Source organism: Antedon bifida, chromosome 6 (genome assembly GCF_963402885.1).
Source record: "Antedon bifida chromosome 6, ecAntBifi1.1, whole genome shotgun sequence".
Lineage (NCBI taxonomy): Eukaryota > Metazoa > Echinodermata > Crinoidea > Comatulida > Antedonidae > Antedon > Antedon bifida.
In genome coordinates this window covers 772,569-791,257 of record NC_136231.1, presented here as the reverse complement: position 1 = coordinate 791,257, position 18,689 = coordinate 772,569, and the positions used below count along the sequence as shown (strand labels likewise).

The 18,689-nt window shown below is 30.4% G+C and overlaps 1 protein-coding gene across 2 annotated transcripts in view; it reads right to left on the bottom strand.

Moving 5' to 3' along the window:
* LOC144845835 (zinc finger MIZ domain-containing protein 1-like) overlaps positions 1–18,689 on the bottom strand; it is a 105,834-nt gene that overhangs the window by 26,290 nt on the left and 60,855 nt on the right. The window contains exon 1 of one of the 2 annotated variants that reach the window (XM_078703285.1): positions 17,224–17,493. The exons of the other annotated variant lie outside the window; for it this stretch is intronic. The gene's annotated coding sequence lies outside the window, so the exon portion shown is untranslated. Of the gene's footprint in view, positions 1–17,223; positions 17,494–18,689 lie in introns of those variants that run through there. 2 annotated transcript variants of the gene reach the window in all.

The window sequence follows — 18,689 nt, the reverse complement described above, 5'->3', positions numbered from 1 at the left end:
CTAACAAAAGGATGCCAGATGCGAATGTTTCCAGGCTAGGCTTGTATGGTATACTAACCATCTGTTCTCATATTCTGCAATCATGGAATAAAGCATCGATCTGAGCATGCTCAAAATACAGCTCGTAATGCTTTTTAGAATTCTCAAAGAGGCGATTGGTAATGTAATGGATTTAATAAGCAGATAGCCAAGCGTTATCTTGTAACTTGATAGTGTTTCGAGAAGATATAATATGTGGTTTGAATATTTAAGTAGATGTTCAACGACAGAAGCTGTGGTTTCAAATCATACTGTTTAAATCTAAATTAATTACATTTTCACCTCCACTAGTAAATAGAGAATTAATGCCAGGGATTTTAGTAATAAAACAATTGAAGGTGAAAAATGGAAAAAAAAATTTGAAATAATTTTTGTATATAAATTTTCATTATATTATATATTTAAAGAATAAAGTGACATTAATTTTTTTATATCTAACAATATTGAATTAAAAAATTGAATCAATATAATGTTTTTTCTTATTTTTATATATTTTTTTTCTTTTTCAGTGTTGAACTGAAATTGGAAAACTTATTATTAATTAATAATAATATACAGTTAGATCTTCTTTTAAAATAACGCCTTCGGAATCCAACATAGTGTCCTCTTATTAAGAATGCCCCCTGAATAGTAGTTTATTGTCCCTCGTTAATTTAATGGGCAAGTGTCTCCTAAATAGAGATGTCCTCTTGATAGGTTTGCCTCAAAAGAAAAGTTCTAAATATGTTGATATTTTATCTAGTTTTTTAAGCTGTTGTATGAACATTACAATAAAGATCCTGATCTTTAAATTGGTTAGGGTTTGTCCTAACAATATGAGGAAGCGTGGAGGGAAGCAGGTCACCATTACATCGTACGTGGGTTGATTTATTAATAGAACATCAGAAAAGAAAATTAGACTTCACCCATGACAACCGGAAGTTATCCATATGCCGTGTGATCTCATTGCTTTATGTTTTCCTAGATATTCAAAATACAGTTTTATGGAATCGTTTCTTTTCCTAGACTTCACAACCACAGAGTGCAATTCTATTTTATTAGGGTGTAAAATCTGATATAATTTCCAGGAAGTGTTTTCAATTTTCACCATAAATTCATTGAAATGAATTAAAAACATAAATGTACTGCAATTTATGCTATGCCAAAGTTCTTACTTTGTTAAGCATGACAATATTCAAGCCCAACAATTAGAATTAATCATACAAAGTAGTTCTAATTAATAAAGTCTTGTAAATATAAACCCATGCATTACTAACATGATATGGTAGACATTATTTATGACTGACTACATCTGTCAAAGGAATCACATGTTGTAGGCCTATAATATATCATAATCACAAGTATAATATTTCTTATACTGACTGATTGATTCATTATGTAATATTGTATGATACATACCTAAACATAAAGAAAGGTTCTGTAGACGCCCACCCTGGGATTAATCCCAAAATGTGGGCATATAAGCACAGAATAAACATTCTAATGACTTTACGTGTGGAATCAGTCAACTGTGGTATGCACAATAACTTTTTATAATTACATATTATTAATTAAATAGACATTTTTTTTTTTTTTTTTTTAGATTTTGTATGGTAAATTGATGTACTTATTTACTGTCATTTTCTCAGTTTGGGTTATGACAAAGTAATACTTAATATACGTTAAGAAACTTTAATATCATAGATTAAGTTTTGTATTATCATAGTACTACTCTACTACAACTTGACATACTGTGAATTGTTGTGTTAAAAGCATGACAATTTACAAATAACCATTATGAATAATATGCAAGTGTAAATAGTACACATTTACAGACACTTTCAAAAGTCCATTCCAAATTCATTTCTACACGTCATAATTATTGAGCATAATTATCAACAAATGACAATAAAATTCATAAAAATAAACAGTTTTGATGATGCATACAATGACGTCACTTGCTTGTGACATCACTGACTGACATCACATGACCAAAGTATAACACTATCCACTTTCAGGAACATTGATAAATAGATTTTATCACACCACCGTAAATGATCTATTTTATAAGTTTTACAAACAAATCTATAATTAGTATTACATATTTTGATCCCACACTGTCATGCTTTTACAACCCCGTACCAAAATAAAAAAAGAAAGTATATTTTGGTGTGTTAAATATGTTATTGTTTTTTACTACTTTAACCATGGACTCGTGCTTTAACACATAAGAATCTGCCAATGTTCAAAGAGCAGGAAACAGGAAGCATAGATTGTCTTCCTTTGGAGTAAAGAGAAAACAACCACTCAATAAACAACCTTTGAAACGACGGCGGTGGAAAAATCATCAAAAGTCAATGAATGAGTACTTAAGTCACTATATGTGTGATGTCATCCTATCAGGATGTTTGTATTTCATTGAGGGATTTTGTGGCTAATTATCACTGAGTAATAAAGGATCTAATTGCATAATTCTATTTCATAACTTTGTTATTGTTTGTTATTTATTGTGACTGTTTAAATTGGAATTTTCCATGTTAATTATGAATTTAAAATATATGGTATTTTGAAGAGATCATTGCGTTCAATCACAATACGAAGCCTGCCCTCTAAATCTCTAAGGAATAAAGACGTACACATTTGCTATTTAAATTAATTCATTTATTCTATTTAATAGCTTCAAAGTAATATAAGCCTGCATTTATTACAAATACACTGATAAAATTTATTACAAATACACTGATAAAATTTGAAAATCAATGATAAAATAACTAGAAAAGTGATGTTTACAAATAACTTAAAATTAACCAAATTTAAATTAATTTATGTTGCTAGGCAGGTTAAAGATACTTTATCAACTGTGGCTACAAAATTAGAGGATTATTACATAACATATGTTCTGATATCTGTGGCCTGGTGGAGCATATGGGAGAACAGTATTATCAAAGACGATATTCTACCTATGTTCTCATTCATGAATATCATCACAAAACAGTTGGACATGTTTAATTTAATTCAACTAAATATTGATTTATATGACGGTGTTGAATGAAGGAAGATGGTGGAATACATACATGCATTCAATACAGTAGATGCTGTTTGACTTGTTGTCTTGACGAAAATCACAAAGGCTATCTTGCATAAGGGAAAGTAGATATAATTCTAAAGTCTAATATTTCAGGAAATGTAGGTAAACTATATAGTTTAGTTTTCTGTGTAATCTTCGTTTTATAATAATCTGTGTAATAATAATCATGTGTTACACAACTAAAAATTATTGCTTTCTAACGATTATATCTGTATAAAGTTGAAATTTTATACCAGGCTCTTTGAAAGAAGTATTTGAAATTGATTGATTGATAAAACCCTCCTTTGAAAAAACTTTTAATATATTATAACTTTTTAATGAAATTAAATCAGTTTTATTTGTATTTTGATTTTTACATTATGATTTATTTTTGTTGTGTATTTTTGTTGTTATTTTTTATGTATAGTTTATTCCTAAAACAAATTGAAGAAAATTATAAAAGAAAGCATTTTATACGTTGTAGAAATGGTAATTGTTATTACTGTAATATTCAAGAAGAATGTATAACATTGTAACTTGTTTCCTCCCTCCGCCACCCCTATACCCCCACCCACTTTCATCTTTGGTTTTCTTAAGCAACAAGATAAAGCAACTAACAATAGCTACAGAACCACTAATATTAGTTATTGTAAATGCTCCTATTGCAACACTTATTGTCATGGAAAATATCTTACTGCCTGAGGAAAAGACTCGCACAAATCTTCAGCATTAGTACACTTTGAAATTATCAACCTACAATTGTAGTTTCAGTGGTAATTTTATCAAATATAGAAAGAGATCATTCTTTTTTAGAGTACTGTAATTGGCGATAAAGTCTTTTACAATTGTACAAATTGTTTTCACTATACTACTCACCTAATGAGTTAAAAAGTTCATCACAACAATTGAGCATTTGTAAAATGACTGTTGGACTCAATAGCTATATGTAGCCACTTACTGCGTCATGAAACTAAAGGTTGCTAATGTATTTGTTGCTATGTACTTTTAATCTTACATCTTGCTTAAAGTGTGTATGTATAAAGTTAAATTGTCAATGAGACATTGCTATCAAAATTACTAAATCATTTAAAAAACTGGTTTATTTTCTCTAATTTTATTAATAGACATAACTACTGTATAAAGGCCAATTTACACAGACAAAACGAATATTGAATTTTATTGTTAAATCTATTCATAATAGAATGTCCTTGACATAGAAAATAAAGAGGGTTATATATTATTATGTGAATACTAATAATAAATAATAGGTACACTAAGTCCAGTACTAAGTTTACAAAGATACCTAAAGTGTTGTCATGAGGAGACAATAACGTGTTGTTAAAAACAAAGCTTAAGTATTCTTTTATGTCTATTAGTATTAAATTGGTTGATAAAGCTTTGTACATTTTGAGCAAGTTGTTCTTTTATCCCCTGAAACAGTCCTTTTTTATTGTACCATTTAAATTTAACTTACTGTAAATTTATGCTTGCTATTTTCTTGGATTGTTTCAAATAAATGTGAATGAATGAAAAAGATATTCTTTTCTTCTTAATACAGTATCTTCTTTCTTTAATTGGTTATAACTTATATAATTAATTGTACAGTATACTAATTTGTATACAGTAGAACCTCCACCTACATCTGAGACACCCTATTAAGATGACACTTTCCCGGGAAACGAACAAGGGAAAATATGTGATTTAACACAATGACCGACCCCTATTCAAGGGACATCCCTATTAAGCAGACACTTTGTTTGGTCCCAAAGGTGTCTCTTTATTAGGAGTTCTACTATGTATATGATTTTACAAGCAAAAAAAGGAAGAAAAAACTAAATCTAAATGTGCATCAATTACTAGAACTGTAAGTAATCTACTAGGTTGCCAACAACTATGAATGAAACAAAATTGTATAATAAAAAAACAAAATTGTATAATAAAAAAGCAATATGTGTAGGAAGAATAATAAAGACCAGACATCGAAAGACCAGACATCGAATAGATTTTTTCTTCTACTTTTCAGAATCACATCAAGTAAAAAGCTAAACAGGAAATGTTTTCAAACAAAACTTTTAAAAAATTGTCAAATCATTTTGATTAAAAGGAAGATTAATAACATTCACAAGTATCTTAGGTTCTTGCTAGATTTATCCCGAAGCCTGTCAAGTCTTATTGCCAACAGAATACTATTAGGTTATTTCAACATATTTAAACTGACATATTTCAACCCAGAGCCAAACATTTCTCTATGGGTCAATTTAAATAATGTGATATTAATATTGTCAGGGAACCATACAATAACAGTTGATCCATGTGTTTTGAATAGCTTTATAAAGTGTATCAAGAATTCAATATTATTTGCTAGGGCTTTTTGGGTTTTTTTTGGAATTAAAATTATCTATGGTAAAGTTATATCACAGACTCTTTTTTTTTTCTTTTTTTTTGCATTTAAAAAGGGAAGAATAATATAAAATAATAATTAAAATATACAACAAAGACAATGTAGCTCTTTTTGTCATGCTCTCAGGTAAACTGAAAATCAGGGGAAAAAAAAATTATACATACATCTCCTTATACAATTCTGTCACAATTAAGGTATCTGGGAATTTGGGAAAGTTATGGAACTAATTGGTAGATGGAGGAAACGGAGAAGGGGGAAGGGACCCAGTACCATATACTACCATGCAAACTTGCTAATTATTCTTTATCAGGATCTAATAATTAAAGGGTTTTTTAGAAATCAATCAAACATCAAATTACTGTATAGTCCCCAGTCAAGTTTCGGTTTCAATTTCACAATTGAAAGTAAAATAAAAAGTGTTTCATTGTAATTAAATTGTATTTAACAGTGAAATTATTGTTCGCTAATAAAAAGCTATATAAATAAAGTCACTTAATTATTCTACACTACAGTATGACGAACTAATTTGACTACCACCGAAGGGAAAAAAACTCAACTACATAAAAATGTTAGATCAATCTAGTCTCAAACACACATTCATAATAGTAAATACTGATAGTTTTGATTAGGTTATAAGTTCAACATTTGTAAGACCTATTTCCCTCAAGATTATAACAACATTAACACAACAAGCATAACATCGAATCAAATTTTAGTAGTAAGTTTGCTTACAGTACACCTGACAGCCAAAATGCAGTGATTTGGCCTGCATCCGCAATTGGATATTTTTGGGTTAAACTTTTCAGTGGCTTAGTATGTAAGGGTGGGCAACCATATTTAAACCTAAATCCTTCATTTGATAGACAAAAGTGCAAGAATAACATTATTCAACCTTATCCATGTTAGTGTTATGACCTTTGCGTCATTCACAGTCATCTACCATCTACATGGATGCCCTTTAGAAATAGTTGCCGATGGCAACAGAGACAGCTTCCTCTATATTTTATCCCCTGCTGTGTTACCTAGATGTATAGGTTGCAATGACCCTGACATTACTATTAGTATCTAATATCAGTAGGCCTACAAGAAACCAACTAGAGGATGATGGGCCGAAATCAAATTCAACAAACATTTATTTCATCAAATGACATACAAACAATACAGAGCATAAAATGACGACCAACTTAGAATTAAACTTGTCTGAGAAGTACAAGTGAGATATGAAGAATCAGTAAAAATATATAATAAAATGTTTAATATTTAAATAAAAGCTGTTTCTTTAATTCTTAAATTGAACTAAAATAGTGTACACATAAAATAAGATAATTCATCCATGGTTTAACAACAATACGACATTTTATGTACATTAGACAGACACGTTTTATTTTATATTTAAAACAAACATATTTTTATAACAGCATTAAACATTCATTAAAATGAGAATTGACAATAATTGTTTTGGAATTATGGACATTCTCTTCCGGTCGGTTTTATTAATTTGTTATAACAATTTTGTGGCTAGCAAGGCTTACCTTAAATTCAAAACCTACTTTATTAGCGTCATAAATGCAGTGAGGAACAAACATATCCAGGTGATGCAATAGGCCTAGGTAGGAATGTAGAGATCCTACAAAAGCTGGTATAAAACACAAATCCACTAGGCTTACTTGTATTAGATGCTAAGTCATGTTATAATATACAAATAAAAACTCTTACAATGTTCATTGTTCAAAGACCAAAACATGTCATTTCTTATTCATAAATCAAACCAACTAGTAGCAGACTGAAAGACATATACTTATGGGTTGCTTTTATTAAATCAAACATGAAATATCTATTTTAAACTAGCTATATCCAAAGCTATTTATTATTAATTGCAAATCATGGTTTTTACAACTGTTTGGGCAACCAGACAGTTTGGGCAACCAGTTTGTGCAACCAGACAGTTTGTGCCACCAGGCAGTTTGGGCAACCAGACAGTTTGGGCAACAAGACAGTTTGTGCAACCAGACAGTTTGTACAACCAGACAGTTTGGACAACCAGACCGTTTGTGCAACCAGACAGTTTGTGCAACCAGACAGTTTGTGCAACCAGACAGTTTGTGCAACCAGACAGTTTGGACAACCAGACCGTTTGTGCAACCAGACAATTTGTGCAACTAGACTGTTTGGGCAACCAGACAGTTTGGGCAACCAGTTTGTGCAACCAGACAGTTTGGACAACCAGACCGTTTGTGCAACCAGACAATTTGTGCAACCAGACAGTTTGGGCAATTAGAAAGTTTGTGCAACCAGACAGTTTGTGCCACTAGACAGTTTGGGCAACCAGACAGTTTGACAGTTGGGCAACCAGACAGTTTGGGCAACCAGACAGTTTGGAAATCCAAAGGACGTTTGATTGTCAGAGAATATGTATGTCAACTTAATTGCTGACATCCTACATTGGTTTTATATCCTGTTTTTTGGTGGCAGGATCAATGCTGCATCATTTTTTCATGGAAAATGTTTGAAAACCAATTACTATCTGTATCTTATATACAGTTTGGAGAACGACGATCATTGTTGCACAGCAGTAGATTGATCTTACCATCAAGAGGTTTGAATACATTCTCAGAGACAACTTTCCCTAATAAACTGTAACTGCCTTGACGATCATAATATCAAGAAAAAAAAATCATATTTATTGTACTAGACAGATATTCTAGGTCAAGGTAAAAAAATCATATATTAATGTGTTGAATAAAATATTATTAGGAAAGATAAAATCATATCTTATCAATGCACCATACTACCAGCTCACTCACTGTTAAATTTTATTATACTATAGTAAAAATATAAATAGAAATATAGACTTATTCACAATAGTCACATATAAATAATAGTTGTACTACCACAGATACTGTAGAATGTTTTTCTCTTTTTATCTAAAATAGAGAAGCACTAACAAAATTCATTGTAGGACAAAAGAGTTAATTAATATTTAACTCCCTAGTAGCATTTACTACAGGCCTACTTAAAATACAGTTTTTAATCATATCCATAAAAGGAAAAACAACTCAAAACATAACATGCATAGATCTACTGCACGTTGAGTATCAAAAAAAAAAAATGTCACTGAACAATTGGGAAAATGGTACAGTACTATATTCAAGTTTCTTGTAATTAATACATGAAAAATCAATTGTATTATGAATAATTATTCAAAAACAAAGGAACTATCTGAACTTAAACTTTTTTAAAAAGATTTTTTTATTCATAAATAAAATCAATTTTCATTGAGGTTAAGTATTTTTATCTTTTTGAACTACTTCTCTGTGAACCATGTAAGCTTTGAATAAATAAACACTCATCAATATTCATGAGATACTGAATAAAAAGGAAAAGGAAATGACTTTAAAGTAACAGGACTAAATACTCAGAATTCATGTACATATTTGTTATAACCACACTTCATATATTAGAATATTACCATTTAGCGGTTGAGAGAAAATCATTAATAAAGAAGTATCTCTTGTAAGAGCCTGCTTTTGTAGATTTAAAGCAATTAAATATGAGGGTGTAGCATTCAGCTCAACATACATCAAGAATTAGTGCGAATCCAGCATACAATGTTGATAGTGAGAGGTCAATTGGATTTAAACATTACCCTTTAATTTCAGCATTGAAAAAATTTAGTTTCAATTTCTACATCTCCAACGAAACGAAAACTAAAACATAAAGGTCCCAACAAATAAAAACCGATTTATATGTACTGTACTGCTATAAGCTCTGTCTACACTATCAATCTTTATGTAACAAAAAAAATGTGATGTGCCCATATGGACAATTATGATGTCATACATCACTACCATGTTTGGGCATATCACTACCATAGGCACATCACACTTTTTTTGTCAAACTAGTTTGATAGTGTAGACAGAGCTTTAGTTTGGATGGAAGGTGAACCACATTAAGAATTGTCAAACAATTATCTAAAAAGAATCCAAGATCTATGCCAAATAACTGAAATAGGGGGCTTAAAAATTTTGAAACAAAGTGCTGAACTCATGTCTTTTGCATTGCAATTTTCAAAACCTGAGGAAGAACCGGTCCAACTGGGCAGCTCCATTTGATTCACCGAGGAGCCATATACGTTAACAACATTTATTTTAAAAAAAAAGTGGTAGTTAAACTTTTTGATTGAGTTTTTTGAGTAAAATATAACACAAAACATACAGCGACGTACTAGAGATGGAACCTGGTATGCAGAGAGTAGAACTGGCTGTCACAATGGCAGATAGGAAATTATGGAGGAATCTAGTGATATAAGTTCGGGCATGTCCTGGACTAAGAAAGTAAGTATAACACAAAAATAACATTTGTTTGTGTATACTCTTATTCAGCAGAACCACACTAAATTAAAAGATTGTTAAATACAGTAATGAAGGTAGAATCACAACAGATCCATAGGATGTGGTTGATCATTAAACATATGCTACTTATTAGTATTAACAAGGTAAACTGTTAGTAAACCTGTATTTATTGGATGTTCATAAGGATAGTTTATAAGGGGAGTCTCAATGTCAAAAGGTTACAAGTTGCCTTAAGCTGTTAAAAAGCGATACAGCAATGAATAATCATTTGACATACTTCATACATATTTCAACTCGTCTTTTATTGTAGCTATAATATCCCTGTTAGGTATTGTTTTCTTCACTGTAAGTATAACTTAATGTATTGCCTAATTGATGGAAATTACATTGCAACGTGTTGCAATCAAGCACTGAAGATGGTCCCCGCCTGCTGGGATGAATGACTATGAATACTTGAAGAAAAGATGCCATGTTATGGTGATACATCTACTACTAGTACTACACTTACAGCCGACTCTGTTACGTAGAGTGTTAATTAACTGATTTTGAAATAATAACATGTAAATAAACAGTATATTAGTGATTATGCCAAGCAAAAAGAATTTCCAATAAAATTTCTTGAATCTTGAATCAAAGTTGAGACACTGATTTTTTACTAGAGCGACTATTTGCTATTTTACCCTTCAAATATTGAAATAATGAAGTTCAGTTGCCATTTACACACAATGTCACAATCATGCAGATCTGATGCAAGATTCTTAAATCTTTTTATCGAACAACAAAATAAATAAAAATAGCTATAACAGTATTTAAAAAAAATCATGCAGATTAAAAAATGTGAAACTTGTTTTGCCATTACAGCATTTTATTTTTATCCTAATAATAGATTATTTTATATTTTTAGTTCTTGGTTTTAATTTTAACCACAATGTTTTTAAACCAACAATAAACTAGCAATCTTAACCCATAAAAAATCTACTAATTATTCATAAATTTAGTGAGATAAATAAGAAATAAAATGCATTGTATTTATTGTACACAGAGCTAAATTATCTCGCATCATTTATCAAGATTAAGGAATGAAGAAATTTAGTGCTGTACCTTTCAATTATATTACCGCAGGATATATGGCTACGTCTCCAGCATGAATAACAAGATCAGCAATTTTCCATCGCATCTTAAGAATCGTGAAAATGTTAATTGGTATTATAAACTTTCCACCTTTGAGCCTCTTGCAATGTTGTAAAGTATTTCAAGTCTACTCTGGTTCATGCAAGGAATTCATTTAGTATCGAGGCAATCATGTCTTCGATAAACTACATTCATTTAAAGTTTAAATATCTAACATTGAGATAATAAACCACATTTCAAATTCACTATAGCCTTGCATTAAACCTTTTTTTTTTTATAAAGCTAAAAATGCGTGCTATTGCAATATATCAACCAACTATAAAAAAGAAGTGGGGCTTTTTTTGGGAGTTACAGTAACAATGAGTAGAAATATTTCTATAACACTCATTACTGTACATTAAAGATATATTGAAATAAACAAAAAGTTTAAAATAAATTAACAATATCACTAAATTCAAACTCTGAATGTTTTGCTTGACATCCTACGATTTAAGACCATGTGGGATTTTGTGGTACAGTACTGTATGGTTGGTTGGTTGAAATCTTTTCAATAAATAAATTAATTCCAAGTTCAAATAAAATGTTACTACATCACCTCTTTGTAATAATATCATAACACTAATAATACAGAATATATTCTGCTTGATTGAGCAATACAGAACAATAACGCAAAAAATCTAAATGTCTAGACAACAAAAGTTGTACATCACAACGTAAGCTCTCAAGATTGATTCTATTGTATTAACTAAAAAAAGAAAATTGAATACATATATTCTAATGCAATTAATTGTTTAGTTAATTGAGGTTTAATAGTTTAAATTATCTTTATATTGTATCCAAAGCCCCAACAGGGACCACTCTTGTTAAGGGGGAACTTTGTTGGAGTCCCAAAGGTGTCCCTTTAATAGGGGTTCTCAGGCCTTGTCTTTTTAAAATTGTAGGTGTGCTACAAACTGCACTCCTCAATACATTCAGGGGTGCTGTAGGTGTGCTGTTTGTATTTTGGTGTGTAGAAGTTTACCAAATTTAAGTGTGTTGTAAATCACACTCCTCAAGGGCAGGTTAGGAGTGTGTTAGGTGAGTGATCCCACTCGCTCACCTTAAAAGAAAAGGCCTGGCCGGGTTCTATAGGAGATCGTTAATTAAATGATGATCATGATAATGATTATTAATGACATATATTTTATATAGTTTATTGTTGGCTGTACACTTGCATACAAACATGTTTCGGTAGGCATAGACGTCTCATTGATCATCATTATAGTTAATGATCATGATAATTTAATATAGATCATAATAATCATTGATGATGATAATAATGATTAATGATCATGATAAAATTAACTACTTTTCACATGGATACAAACAAAAACTGATATTACTACCTTATATGATTATGACAATGGTTTTCTGTATATGGCATGGTGAAATATTAAAACCATTATTATCTAAATGGAAAACCAATAACTATGAGATTTATCTTCAATCTGTCAATCATGAAAAGCTTCACACTACTCTTGGTGAGATCATTAGCATTCTTGAATACACTGATATTGAGATACCTAATTAGAACATAACATTACTACTAGTACCACTACATCTCATTACGGATTAAATGCATAATTGAAGAAGGAAAACTGGATTTACATAACCTAACAGCATCATTTAATCAGTTGCATATATTAAATAAACTTGCTCTAGCTTTAATAGTTATAAAAATCAATATTTGGCATGTTGAATTTGAAAGATGCTGATGCTTAACAGAGAATGGATATATTAATACAATTCAATTGTTTTAAAATATGAATAATTGTATCTCATTTTGCTTTCTATCATGCGGAATTTAAAAGTGCAAAAGAAAAATATATTATTTTTATTAACATGGTCATGCCTGCTAAAATAAAATACTGTAGGCTTAAATAATCAATAGCCAAATATGGGTTTTCAATATGCCATTATTTTAAACATTTATGTATTAATAATTGAGATAAGGTATACATACATTATAATCGAACATATAGTCATGCTAGGCAAAGTCAGACAGATTAAATATGTTATACAAATAACGAATGTTTTATGCGTTTAATGGTGAGAATATTTCATTAGTTGAAAGTTTGCTTTATTTAACGAGGCGGAGCAGGGTTAAATAGAACAGTCAATCTTTTATTTAATGCAAAACATTAATTACTTTTATAACACACCTACTGTTATAAAAATAAATAAACTTTTATTCAAATGTATCCATCGTAAATTAGACCGGGAAGTACGCCATTCAAAAAGTAGTGCTCCAACTTTGGATGCAGAGTAGAACAGTTCAACGGCGCGCACCACAGGTTGATTTTTTAACACGGATCAGTTACTGTAAACAATGTCGCATGGCAAAAAATCTCAAAATGTTTACAAAAAAAGCTGTACGTGCATTGGAACCCATAAATTATCATCATTAGATCACTTTTCTGGTAGAACTACTACCAACCGGCACGTGATACATAATTAACCAATCAAATTGCAAGAATATAATCAGGTGTCTTATAATATTGTTAACTTCCGCGACATGAAGCTTTCTTGAATCAGTTACATCGGCCATTTTCGCGACGAAACTTTCGCGAATTTTAATAAAATAAAGCAAAAGACGTGTCAATCCATCGTAGGCGCAACCTTTGTGTTACAATGCATGTACAGTACTTTGTTAATACAGTAACGCATTGTAATACGATTAATAACAAGATCGCATCAACCATCTACTTTTTCGTTTCTGGTTTTACAGTATAGTAAAATCCCAACTTAGATTATTTTAAGATATTAAATTTTCCACCACAATTCTTGCACCTTTAATAGTAGACAGTTAATTTTAAAATCTTGCCATCTCCCCCGTAATATTTGTTGATAGTACAATCTTGTCTACATATACAATATAATCTACTAATTTAAATCATTTAAAAATTGCTTTGATATTATTAATTTTGTTAGAAAATTGACACTTCACCTTAAAATCAATCTCGCCCATATGCCAACATTTTCAATTCAATTAATTTACCAACACCCATTAGCATTATTTGATTCCAAAGTTCAAATGATTGTAAACCGCGAAAGTAAATAATGTCCGGACTAATGCTGTTTTTATTAGCATGGGGTCGTCCATATTCAGTTCAATACAATACTGTCACCACAGTTATTAAAATTGTTTTATACAATGGTGTCACAATTTTGATACTATTTAATTGAGGCTATTTAGTAGCTATTAAATTAAATAATACTCAAATTATCCTACAAAAGATTTCTCAATCATATCAATGTAAAAGTGGTCATATAAAGCTCTAAAAACCATACAGTATGTGTTTTATTTGGCAGCAATAATATTGGTGAAAATAGTCTTTGAAAGTGCAAAAAATAGTGATAATAATATTTAATATTGATGATATAATAATAAAGACATAATACAATTTAAATATATTATTTTTTAAGTACAAAGATTTAAAAAAACTCATCAGAACTAAATTACAGTCCATATATACACACTACTGTATTAATATAAGGGGACACTTGTCTTAAAGTGTCTTCTTTAAATAGGGATGTCTCCTTAAATGGGATGTCCTATAGAAAGGGTTTGTCAATAAAACATACATTTCATCTCATTCATTTCATAGGAAAGTGTTCCCTTAATAGGGATATCCAAAACAAAGGGAGGGGTATGTTAATATATCTAGCAGAAGGTTTTGTATTGGTTAGGGCGGCTATTTTTTCTCATTCTCACAGGTTAGTGGCTTTCTCTTATTCTCACTTCATCATTTTTGTTTCAAAATTAAATAATTATATTAATCACCAGGCAGTTTAGCTTGTACTATATTACCTGTAAATGTTTTCAAATAAAGTAATATTTAGTAATTGCATACCATTAGTATAAAAAGAGTATAAAGTATTCTAAAAATAAGCAGGTACAAAAGGTGAAAACATATCCACTTATTATTAATTCTAAAACTTAAAATTCAAAATTGTTCACTGTGATTGCAACAATCCATACAGAAAATGCATATGCTGAAATTCTCATACAGTACATTTATATAAATTAATTTGATCTACTATTCGCATCCGACTTTAATAAAGAATGTGTAAATGGCAACGATTAGGCGACGTCAATGATAACATTATACTGTTAATAAATAACAATGATAATGCTCATTTACAATAGAAACGCCTGTTCTTTGATTGCTATCGTTTTGTGCTCTTGTCAATGTAAATATTATCCTAGCACTAGTGCATACAAACTATCACATTTGCTAGTGGAGCTTCGTTAAATAGTCAATTACAATTGCTTATTTTCATCAAAAGATGACTATTAATATAGCACTTGTGATATACACTTTATTAATTTACATTGGTTTCATATTTCATAATACTGAATAAAATTTCATATAAAATGTCATACTTTTTTGATCAAGAACACAAGTTTTTGCCAAATTAGGCAGTGAGAAAGATGAACTAATCATAGATGAATTAAATATCTAGACCAGAGTTTTTCTAGTTATCTATCATGTCATCGTTTTCAGAACTGACGCATCATTACCAAATCATTATTACACAATAATTTTAATGATAAAACTATTAAATATTTGTAATGATAAACTGATAAAACTATATCGAACACATGATTTTTCAAAATAAAGAAGAAAAAAATAAATCCTCAATTTATAATTTAGTATTTTTTTACTATTCCAACCACCATCCTCCCCACCCCACTCCCCTCAAAACCATGTGGCACCTTCTAATTATCCCAAAAGCTATGGAATGGTCATTTTCACTAAATGTGATTTTTTAGACCAATTTGTTATAAAGCCAAAGAATCAGCGATTCTCATCTATCTGTATAACTTGCATCAAGCCAGTAAATTTGCACCTGGTATCAGGTTTGGTCTCTTTTTCTCATGAGTTTAAAAATAAAATTCTGTATTTGTTTTCCTCGGCACATGATGATATCGGGCCTTTAGACAGATATTGAACAAATATTCGGATACATCAAAGACATTTTTTTTAAATATGGTGATGGAAAGTTTAAACTGTAATCAATTTGATAATTATTGACTGTTACTAGAGGACTTTAAACCCATAACGTATTGTAGTGCTGAATATCATGATTAACAACATCTTCAACAGTGTGCAGAGGTTATAAGAATCCTTCAAACATCATGCACAATGACTTTTACAGCCATCCCTCGACCATACACCCTCCCCGCCTACCACATCATTAAGAAAACACAACGTCATAGGGTATGGTTAGACTCGGGGCTTAAAGGTAGTGTTGTGTACATATTTTTCTGTCAGGGCGAGAATTAAGGTAAAAATCTGTTGCGCTGGTATCTGAATAGCAAACAAGAGACTGATGCCAGATTAACAAACGCTACTTTGTGACGTTTCAATGATTTTTACGTTGACTAATGAACAGATATGTATATTACAAACATGACAAAACAACTATGTATGTATGGCTGCTAAATTAAATTTATCTAAACTTTGTCAATTTTCATGTGACTGATTTACCATACTTGGTAATAAGAAACTAAACATGGTAATAATAATAATAATAATAATTCAACATTTATTAGTTTCTATCAATGGTAAAACAATACAATAAAAAAGAATGATAATTTATAATGAGAAAATACAAAAAAATACCATTAATAGAGGATCTTGCAAAATAAGTCTGAACATGGCCAAACTGTTGTTAAATAGGGAAATTCTTATAGAGTTGGAGATAGTGTAGATACGAGGACCACAAACGTATTGTGGGCTAGGAATAATATCTCAACATTACAGTGCGTATTATCCTTAAACATTAAAAGGTGCATTAGTGTCTTAGGACATACTGTACAGTAGAGCCTCTATTAAGGGGACACCTTCACAGTGTGCAGTGATATAGCCATGAGAAATGCGGTGGTGTGGTTTTCGCAAAAAAATGGAACAATCTATGTTCAAGCCACTGGGTTGTCAAAGAACTCTGTGAAAAAGTGAAACCTTACCAACTGCACTGATGGTTACAGCCCTGGTGTGCCTGTTATAGGGGTGACCCCTTAATAGATGTTGGCCATATTGTTCAAACATCTATTGCCTCTCTAAGTGTCCCCTTAATAGAGATGTCCCAAAAGAGGACAACAATCAAACATCCATCAATCACTACTAATAATACTAATAGTACAATATTCTTAAAGATTTCTTTGAATAAAATGCAGAACTCAGAATGTAAACAAAAAGACATCTTACCCCTCCATGGTGAATATTGAACAATTGCTTTTCTCTGGCGTAATTATCTGCTAATTACTGAGTGTGGCTTCTTAGACGACAAAGAATACCTTAGATTATGGATAATTTAAGTAGAGAAATTGAACAGATCACTGTGAAAATCTATAGTTAAATAGAATCCCACTATACACAGCTGAAAAAATCCACTTTTGTTGCAGACTTGGATTCTACCATTATTTGACCTTTAATAGACTGTATTCTACCACAACTACCATGCTGTTATATTAAATAAAAATATTTCCACAAATATGAAATAAAACTGGTATAAAATACTTTATGAATTATTCTAATAATCTGTCAAATACTTAATATCATATATTAAATGAGTAAGATTTATCAAGATGGTTATTTTAGAAAGAAGTTCTTGTTGCTGAAAACGAGAAAATCCCTTATGTAACAATGGAAGAGTCGAAGTATCATCTAGTTACTAACACAACTGAACAATAAAGCCATGAATATATAATTAAGGAATGACTGACTGACTGTAGCAGATTTAAACACCAACAAAAGATACATCCATCTTACAAACTCTCTGATTAATAAATACAATTTGCATCCAACCCGGTCTAATAATGAACCACCATAATGTTTACCAATACTAAAATTAACGTAGATATTTCAGTGTCATTCATAGCTCAGTATGAATGTGATGATATGATTGCTTCGGTGTGATAACGTCACAATCATGACGACAGAAAAAAATAACTGTTCACCAACAAAAGCCTCGTTTCAGTAAAGTCATTCTTCCCTCTGGAAATATAAATCATAATTATGTATACAGTATGAACATGATTGTTCAAAGCTCACAATGTGAAAAAAGAGCAACAAAAACATGTTTTATCTGACTGTGTATATTACAGTATTTGTTTATGCATAGTATCTTTAGTAGATGAGAGAAGGAAATACAAAATGATGATCACATAGTATAATTGCAATAAAAATAAAATAATAAAATAAATAATATAAGTATATATAGTTTATTGTTTTTGCTAAAATGTTATTTGCTTTTCTACGATGAAAATGTCAATAATAGTACAAAAAGGAACTGTACACTTCTATGTTACACTGATTACATTTTAATTACTCGCCTCTCCCCTTGATTGTCCCCTGAATAGAGGATGTCATAAAGAAAGGGTTCTTATCTACTTTAAGGATTTGGTAGTTTCCTTTAATTACAGAGTAATACAGTAGAAATGAATAGAATCAATATAAAGGTACAAGACAGTGCTAAAACTGAATATTTAATTAATTGACTAAAGCATACACCAGATTCATCATCGGTTGGTTTAAGTGGAAAGAAATGCTGCATGAATATAAAACCTAATATGATTTATCATCTAATTAAAGAAAGACTATTACGGCGGTACATTGTCACTACTGTTTAGATGAAATAAAAATAATGCATAATAAAGATTTGAAGAAAAAAA